This window comes from Mustela nigripes, chromosome 4 (genome assembly GCF_022355385.1).
Source record: "Mustela nigripes isolate SB6536 chromosome 4, MUSNIG.SB6536, whole genome shotgun sequence".
In the NCBI taxonomy this organism is placed as follows: domain Eukaryota; kingdom Metazoa; phylum Chordata; class Mammalia; order Carnivora; family Mustelidae; genus Mustela; species Mustela nigripes.
Genome location: NC_081560.1, coordinates 126,679,791 through 126,687,594, shown reverse-complemented (window position 1 = coordinate 126,687,594; position 7,804 = coordinate 126,679,791).

The window sequence follows — 7,804 nt, the reverse complement described above, 5'->3', positions numbered from 1 at the left end:
TATGAAAAAGAAAAACAGGGGCACCTGGGTGGCTCAGCTGGTTAAGCCACTGCCTTTGACTCAGGTCATGGTCCTAGAGTCCTGGGATCGAGTCCCACATGGGGCTTCCTCTGCTCTGCGGGGAGCCTGCTTCTCCTTCTCCCTCAGCCTTTCCCCCTCCTTGTGCTCTCTCTCTCTCTGTCAAATAAATAAATAAAATCTTAAAAAAAAAAAAGAAAAAGAAAAACAATTTTGATCCATAACTTATACTGTATCCAGATATTAACTCAGAATGGATCATAGATTTAAATGTAAAAAACAAGGAAATAGAAGACTTGAAAACACTATGAACCAACTTGACTTAGCACATCTATAGAATTCAACAATAATAGAATACACATTCTGTCCAAATAAACATAAGTTATTCTCCCAGATGAATCATATGCTATGTTATAAAACAAGCTGCAATGAATTTAAAAGAATTGAAGTCATACAAAATATGACTGACCACAATGACATGATATTAGTAATCTAAAATAGAAGGAAGTTTGGGAATTCATAGATATGTGGAAAGTAAATTTCCAATGGGCCACCTAAGAAATCACAAGAGAAATTAGAAAATATTTCGAAATAAGTGAAAATGAAAACACAACATACCAGACTTACGGGATGCAGGTAAAGCAGTTATTAGAGGAAAATTTTAGGTGTAATCACCTATATAAAAAAGAAGAAGAGGACCTGTGTGGCTCAGTCAGTTAGTTAAGCATCTAGCACTGGCTCAGGTCATGATATCAGGGTCCTGGGATTAGGAGCCTTAGGTTGTTGTCCTTGGTCTCCGTTCTCAGCAGGAAGTCTGCTTCTCCCTCTGCCCTTTCCCCTGATTGTGCTCTCTCTCAAATAAATAAAATCTCAAAAAAAGAAGAAAGTTCTCAAATAATATAATGTTTTCTTTAAAAAAAAGAACAGGAAAAAGAAGGGAAAATGAAACTCAAAATAAGCAGAAGGGAAAAAATAATTTTTAGAGATTATAGCAGAAATAAAAAAATAAAAAATAAAAAAGCAATAGGAAAAAATGAAATCAAAAGTTGGTTCTTTGAAAAGATCAGTACAATTAACAAACCTTTAGTTAGATTCACTAAGAAAAAAAAGATGAGTCAAATTACTAAAATAATACATGACATAGGGGGCATTACTGATGACCTTACAGGAATAAATGTATTGGTTGGAGAAGTAAATCAATTAATGTTTAGCTGAATCCTCCACTGAGCCTTTTGTGGCAAATGTTATAACAAAGGTATTATAGGTAAGTGGGGTTAACAGTGATTCACAGACCAGATTGAGATAATAGATGTTTTCCATCTGGCTTACCCAGTGATTTTTTTTTTTTTAATTTAAGTAAGTTGACAATATGTAAAAATCAGATATCACATTAAAAAAAATATTTTTACTTCTCTAGAAAAATCTGAAAGTCTGGCTGCCTACATTTCGATGTGACAGGCATTAGTTATAAATGAGAAGCATCTGCTCCTTAGAAGAGACACATAATTTCAAGTTTTTCACAGCCCCTGTAGTCTTCTGCCTGATCATTTCTTTAACTTACTCAACCCTACAGCCCTTCTAAGCTCTTACATTTTCAAGCCCTGTTTACAGACCTAGATCCATGACCTATTCAACTCTATATTCAGCATATGACAATATCAAACTCAAATTTTAGTTTTTAATTTTAGTTTTAGAAAACATCAAATCCAATCCTTTTTTTATTCCTTGTACATATGTGTAAGCAGAGTGAGATGCAAGAAGCTAAGATCCTTTACCTAAGGTCATACAGCTAGCCAGTGGCAGACCTGGAACTAGAACTCAGGAATGTCAGTCAGTTCTTCGCCACCCACTTTCCTAACTTTTCATATCTCCCAGATTTCTTTGACAACTATATAAATATTCTTTCTACCAATTCTTTGAGATATGAGTATACATTTGTTAACCTCCATGTAAAAATTCTTGTAAATTGTCTTCAGTTTGTCTTTTTTTAAGGATGAAATGAGAAGATTTGGTTTTTAAAAATCCATTTTCACCCCTTCTCTATGACTTCTCATTTCATAGGCTGTGGTCATTTCTCCCCCAGCCTGTCTTTTGGAGCAAAGAAACTTAATTTGTCTGCAAGGCTTGGCTTGGAAGTGTCTAGAAGTCTGTCTGGTATAGATTTCTGTTTTATGCTTTATGGAGGCTCAAAGGAATAGGTTTCAAAATTGCTTTCAACTCCTTAGTGTCCTACCTGCAAAAAACACTCCACGTAAAAGGAAGCCCCTCAAAAAGGGAAAGAGGCTTAGCCCAAGAGCTGATGACAGTTTCTGTATCACCCTCCACTGGGGGTCATTCTCTCCCTGTACCACTTGTTTTCACTAATTTCTCTCAAGTTCAATTTTTCTTCTTCAGGCCTTTATACACAGTTTTCCCCTAATCCTCTTTATATTAATGGGGTTTTTTATACACTTTTCACTTTTATCTTTTTATCTCCTAATTTTTATTCTTAATCCTTAATCTTTTGTGTTTATATGGGTTTTATCTAGTATTTATTTCATGGATTTTTATCCTTTTTTCTATTTTTAGATTTTTAATCTTTAATCTTATTGTCCTCTAACCTTTTTTTTTTTATTTTATCTTTTCCTCAATTTATCTTTTTATTATTTTTATTCATTATTCTTTTGTCTTCTTTGGACTTTTTATTTTCTCTTTTAATCTGTACTTTATTCCTTTTTCTTTTTTCTTCTTTATTCTTGGTGTTTGAATGTTGTCGTCTTTGTTATCTCCTGTTCTACCTTTATTATTAAAAATTAGTCATATATTTTCTTTATTTTTTTAATCATAGCTGTCAAGGAGTGTGATCAGAGAAGACCTGTACTAGAAATGGGAACTGGAAGCTTTCCTCTCTGCTTCCTGTCTCACAGAACCTGTTACTAATATCTGCTCATCTTTCTCCTGGACTATATATCTTTTTTTAATTATTTCAAAAAAGCATTTAACATTTATTTATTACACATTTAGTAGTATTGTAACTTACCTCTGGGGCCCTGAATTTTAAGCTTGGATGGTCTTATGTGTTCCAACCTAGAATTTAGGGAAATATGAAGATTGGCTCCCAAGGAACATTTTTTTTTTTTTTTTTTAATCAGAGGCATTACTTGGAATGATAATTTTCTCACAAAATATGTCCCTAAACTGAGATGATGGTGATGTATATTATGGTTTAGGAAAAAATTTCAGAGAATTTCTGTTCCAGAAAAACTTCTAGGGTGTGTCATTTACACAAGGTATAATAATGCCTCCTGGGTGTGTGAAATCTAGCAAGTTGCATGTCTAATTTTGATGTCAGCACCATGTAGTGTATCAAGTTACTCTGTCTACTAATCACCGTCCTTAGTATGATTTATTTATTTTTCCCAGAACAAATAGACACAACATTTTTACATGTAGCCTAGCTGTCCCTGAGTCCATTACTTATTCTCAGAACAGGATCTAAGAGAGCTAAGAGAAGTAGGATGAACTTAAAACATTATTTTGTCCTATTGCTATCAAAAGACTGTTTAAAACTCTTCTCTGATGCCTCAATGGAAATTTTATCCCTTCCCCTTCTATCATTGTTTTATTGAACTTAAAATAGATCCACCTTCATTCTGTCACAGCAAATGTGGACTCATCCAAGTGCCTGTCTTAAAATAAGATTCGACTAGTTAATAACCTGAAAAAAAAATCAAAGCCTTTTCTTTAAATGAAATTTAAGTATTGTCATAAAGTTATCACCTGATAAAAGCCCTCAGGTTTAATAAATTGATGTAGGGAAAGTTGAGTTTATATAGTATAGGCGGCTAAGGGGGACAGGTACTAGGTGTGTGAAGATCTCCACACATGTAAGATGGAGAGGTTTCTTTCATCACCACAAACATTGAGAAGGTTTGACAGATAAGGCTATAATAGCGTATATAGTTTAATATGAAAATATGGGTGCGGAGTGGGGCTGGTAAATGACTCACACCCAAAAGTCAACACTAGGCTCCCAGTATACATTTCTTTTCTTTATAAAGAACACATATATTATTACTCAGGTTGTGAAGTAATAATGTATTTCATTTTTTGAGAAAATATTCTTTATTATGCAACAATGAAAGATTTATTACCTTATAAAACAATTCATCTAAAATAAATATTTTTCTCTTGAGTGCAAGGTTGGGCTTTGGAGGCTGGATTCTAATAAAGGAGCAAATAAATGCTGCTTCACTCATCATCACCTGCGTAAGAATTAATTTAGGACTAATTGAAGCAGGTTCAGTGCTTTTATCCACCTTCCCCCAGCTTTTAACACTATGCATGGATTTCAGTTATTCATCAGTTGATGAACTTAAACTAAGTTGTTTTTAATACCTATACAGACAATATGGCTGCAAGTGTCAGGGTTGATTGTTATGTTCCTCTGATTAATCACACAGCAATTTTCACCTCAGGTATGTGTTCTGTCCATTATTCCTTTTAATTCAAAGCTTTATGTCCTGAAATTACTTTTGCTTAAGCTAAAGACCCACCTCCCTTCCACAGAGTACAGAAAAATACATATTATTTGATATGCAGGTGTCATGATTTTATTAACATGAACAAGCAGTTTCCCTAATAGCTAACAGTAATCAGTCTGTGATTACTGACAAAGAGGAAGGCATGTAGGTCTAATATTTTAATACCAAAGATATCATTTTGGGAGCATGAAATTTAACCTAACAACTCTTCTCTAGCCAACACTTCGATGTGGCAAGTTTTAACTTTTTCATCTCGTTGTATTAATTATATTTTCTAGCTGGCTTATTTTGGAGGATATGTCAGAGGGCACAATTTAAATAGTCTCTGGCTTTCCTGCCAGATATATATATATATACATATATGTATATATATGTATATATATATATACACACACACCCCACACACATATATATACATATATATACATATATATATAATGTTAATACATATATTAATATATATTAATTAATTATTTATTTGAGGGAGAGAGAGAGCATGAGAGGCGAGAGGTCATAGGGAGAAGCAGACTCCCTGCTGGGCAGGAAGCTGATGTGGGACTCTATCCCATGACTCCAGGATCATGACCTGAGCTGAAGGCAGTTGCTTAACCAGCTGAACCACTCAGGTGCCCCATTGTTAGCTCTATTTTTAATGGCAGAGGTGGGTATCTGATGCTTTAAGGGTTTTCCAAGCTAAAATTATTTTGGCTATTCTCTATGGTGTAGAATTTTGGGGGCTCAACAATCTGTTCTTGTGTGTACTAAAGAAGAACCGGAGCAATCTCTTGAGGGGCTGCTTGGCTGGTGTAAAGCCTCTTGCAGCTTAGAAGAAGAGGGATATATGCTTGTCAGCCTCCACATTTTTCAAAAGAGATTATTAGCCCCATGCCATCTTAGTTGTTAAAATAAACATCTTCAGGTGTAACTAGAAGTCAGGGTACTAAAATCCAGGCCTTGAGAGCAAGCACCAGACCATTTATGACTTTGTCTATCAAGCATTGTTCTCCTGTTTTGGAAGTAGTTACCTTTATTAGAAAATTACCGACCCCACCTTGTTATGGACTGAATGTTTATGTCCCCAGAAAATTGATATGTTGAAGCCCTAACTCCCAGTGTGGCTATATTTGGATATGGAGCCACTGAGGAAATAATTAAGGTTAAGTGAGGTCAGAGTGTGGGACCTTTATGATCTAATAGTTGGCAATTCTCAGGACTTAGGCCATGCAAAAGAAGCCAGGCTGGAAAATGAAGTTAATATTCTGAAAGAAGCAGAGATGAGAGAGGGAGAGAGCTTTAATTGTGGTCAAAGCCAGGGTTCCTTCCGGTTGTTTCTGAGGTCCACCTCCACCTCTTTCCTTCTGGTAATTCTTCTTAGCCTGAGCTTGTTTAAATGGGTTCTCTGTCACAGCTTTAAGCCCTGCCTAATACAGAGGACATGACTTCCAAGCCTAATTTAACTCAAAACTCATGAACATTTGGTGGAGCCAACACATTTATTGCCTGATGGATACACAGTCCCTTCATCCTCCCATAAAACTGCTTTCACCCAATTGTGCTGCAACATGGTTATCAGCCTTCTACATTGATACATTGTTTTAGAAGCAACCCCAAAACACTGTTATAATTATCTTAAGAATCTTAAGGAAGTGTACATGACAGTGTTGTCTTTCTAAAGATGAACATGATAGATATATTTCTAGTTGGAGGCACTGAGACTTCTTTTGAGGAGTAACATGATGCTGTAGTGAAAGGGACGTAGGATTGAATTCAAAACAGTTAAGTTTGAAACAGGCTCTGCCGCTTAGTAAAGCTGTGAGTACTTACAGAGAATGATGATAAATAATGTGTATCCTACATACCTCACATGTAGCTGTAAGCCAATATACACACAAAATGCTCTGTAAATTAGGCAGCATAAATCATAAATCATAAATGCAATTAATCACTTCCAGTCTCACTTACACCATGGATTTTAAGGTGACTTGCTTAACTTGTTTTCTTGTTGCACTAGAGCTCTGAATATTGCTCCTTAGAAAAATCTGCACCTTGACAAGGGCAGAAGGTGTTGAGAAAAAACAAAAACTAAACATAAAATTATCTGAAAGGTAGGTTAGCACTTCCATTGGCCTGGGATAAAGGAGATTTGTATCTGCCATCTAGCTCCAAGCCCTGGACTCTGGGTCTTTTGTGCAGATAAAAACCAAGGTCAGCCAAGGGTTTGAGTATTCACAGCAGGATCCCTTAATTTGGTTCACCCAAGGGTTTATTTGGCTCTCAGCGTGGTGTCTGCTTCTATTTTAAATCTATTTTGAATCAAGCTCTGGATTTCTCCCTTCAGGGGTGTGAGTGTGTGTGTGAGAGAGAGAGAGAGAAAGAGCCAGACAGAGAGAGAGAAGGGGAGACACAGAAAGAGACAGAAAAAAGATTTTGATTTTTTTTCTTTCTGATAAATATTCACTGAAAAAATTATAGACTATAGAGAAAATGTTCATATGAAATAAAATTTGTCCCGTAACTTTCTTACACAGTAACATTCACTGTTAGCTCTGAATTTCTTTTCTGTATATAAAAAAATTATGTAGTTAAACTTGTGTATACACACAATCCTGGATTTTAAAAATAATATTATATCTTGATAATTTCCCAAAGTCATTAAAGTTCTTAGTAAATGTAACTATGGCTATGTAATAAATCATAATTAGATGTAGCTTTTACATTTTATCATCTTATTTTTAAATATTTAAGACAATTCTGAAATTTTGCTTTTATAAGTAATGCTGTGATTAATATGTTTATTCATGAAAGTCAGTACTCTTTAAAAAGGACTTCCCTTTTTTGTGACATATTTAGAAACTCTTATACTTAAAAACAAGATTATGAAGATTATGTGTAAGTCTGTTTTTAAAAAAAAAATTATTTTTTTAAATTTCTTTTCAGTGTTCCAGAATTCATTGTTTATGCACCACAGCCAGTGCTCCATGCAATACATGCCCTCACAATACCCACCACCAGGCCCACCAAATCTCCCACCCACCTCCCCTCCAAAACCCTCAGTTAATTCCTCAGAGTTCACAGTCTCTCATGGTTCATCTCTTCCAATTTCCCCCTAACTCCCTTCTCTTCTCCTTATTCCCATGTCCTCCGTGATATTCCTTTATGCTCCACAAATAAGCGAAACCATATGATAATTGACTCTCTCTGCTTGACTTATTTCACTCAGCATAATCTCTTCCAGTCCTGTCCATGTTGATACAAAAGTTGGG